Here is a 2,303-nt window from a genome sequence, read left to right on the forward strand (position 1 = left end):
AAATATTCAGGAATGACTGGGGGAGTGAGGGGGCATTAGCAGTCTGCCTTGAATATCTTCCATAAAAAACAGTAGGACACTTGGGGTTTAGTTTTAGGTTGAAATATCCCACTTCATTTCTCAACATGAGGTTGTGCGCACAAAGCTCCAATATAAGCAAGCCAGACCATTTAAGATGGCCTTTGTTAGTTGATCATTTTCACACGTCTTTTTTTTTTTTTTAAAAAGAGTTCAGATAACACATGCCACAAAAAACATGCCAGAAAAAAAAATCTTTGGCATACTTGTAGGAGGGAATCCCCCCACTCTCCCCCCGCTAATAGTCTGAGTAACCCCAAATTCTCATTGCAGTACCACAGCACAAGTCACTTAATTTCACACAAAGTAGTTTCAGTAGGAAGAAGGTTCCTAGTTAAAAGTAGGCAAAGACATGGCTTGATATACCACCTTTAAGTTCATATAGTTATAGTCTCCTCACCTGTTCTCCACAGTACACCAGACCTAAATTCCATGGCAAAACCTCTGAATCCTGCAGCATTCTAGTACTGCAGACGTCGTTTCACAGCAGCTCAATTTACATAATGGACATTTTTAATGAAGTTTAGAAAGTATAGTTGTTTTTTTTTTGACATTCAACTAAATGTTCACCATCACTACACTATTTGATATACCATAGGTTCCCAGGATGGATACTTGGTAACTGTGTTGTAGAACCGAGTCATGGGGAAAGCCAGGCTTGATAACAAAACAGTGATGGCTATCCACATTTGGCATGAGGTATGGGAAGAAAGAATTTGTAGGATGAACAGGATAGTTATGCTTTTTTCTGCCTAAAAATTGGATTGGTAATATTTCAAGCTTACATTCGCCATCTTCAGGGACCACAATTAATAGCCAAGTATCAGGCTGCTGGTGGACTTGTTTAATAAAGAGCAAGAACTGCATGGCCAAGCATGACGTTGGAAATACTAGCACACCATAATTAAGAATTCCTAGATCTGATCAGAAGTGCTTATGGCAAACATCAGTTTAAGCAGCTCAATCTTTTCAACATTCTTTTGGTAACCAAAATTTAACCAAGTGTTGTGACAAGTATATAGTATGGAGCAATTTGCTGAAAAGGGGGCTGTATTTGACAGCAAGTCTAGCACGGGACTTTCAATAAAATTAAAGAAATTTTTACATGCTGTTTGAAAATGGCTTCTCTGCTTTCAACAGACTAGCCATCTGCACCAGGGGGAAGTGGTCACAAAAAAGCCTATGGCAACAAAACACACTAGAAGAAACAAACACAAAACAAAACAAGTCTCCTTGCTGTAGTAGTTGCGTCTTGAGCGTAAAAAGGCTCTCAAGGTATTTTGGGCTACGCTGCTTAGGGCAAATGGCACACTTGCAAATCTACGGCAGGTTTCAGCCTGACTGAAAGTAAAGTTTGCATTTCCAAAGGCCAGTGTGGCCAGAATTACAGATGCACAATAAACCCAGATGTAGAGTTCTCATTATGAAGTTACAAAAAAGCTACAGTATTTGCTGCTACATTTAATTTCTTTTATCACGAGACCTGCAAGAGTTATACATGGGATAATGGTTCCGCTGAAGTCCATCACAGTGGTAGATCTGCTGCGCTTGCAAAAAAGAGTTCAGTTCCATTGGCATAAGCACAAGAGTTTGAGTCACTGATTTAATTTTATACAAGTTAAACTACACATTGTATAAAGATTACAAGGCAGTTCTAATGTTCAGTATTGCATGTTACCAAAAAAAAAAAAAAAAAAGAAAAAAGAAAAAAATCAATTCAACTATAAATGGGACTTTTGGGATGAAATCTACTTCACAATTTGTAAGTGAATTGGCAACTCTGGTTTAGCAAAGCCTCCTGTTAAGACTAGAACTCTTGCTCCAGTGTATTTAGAGATCCCTATACGGTTTAAAATTCATACACAATAGGACTGTGGCTCCTATTTTTATGCAAAGTGGGTGGTAACTCAATTGTGGGGGGGGGGGTGCAGGAAAGACAGTTTAAATTTACTTATTTTCACATACCCAATAGATAAACATTTAGGAGTTCAGCAAGCCATACAAGACACTAGTGACTTGGACAACATCCAAAAGACACAAACGTGTCAGAGTTGGAGCATCACCTGGAATTCAAGCAAAGTAGAGTCACAACACTTCCATTCTTTGAACTTTGATACCTAGGATTTTAGGCAATACTGCATCATGCAAGGCTACAGAGTAGTACCTTTATTAGCTTTTAATACAGTCAGAGTAGTTGGGGAAGGGGAAGGGGAGAGACATGAAGC

This window comes from Gavialis gangeticus, unplaced genomic scaffold (genome assembly GCF_001723915.1).
Source record: "Gavialis gangeticus isolate Ggan-Ray unplaced genomic scaffold, GavGan_comp1, whole genome shotgun sequence".
In the NCBI taxonomy this organism is placed as follows: Eukaryota; Metazoa; Chordata; order Crocodylia; family Gavialidae; genus Gavialis; species Gavialis gangeticus.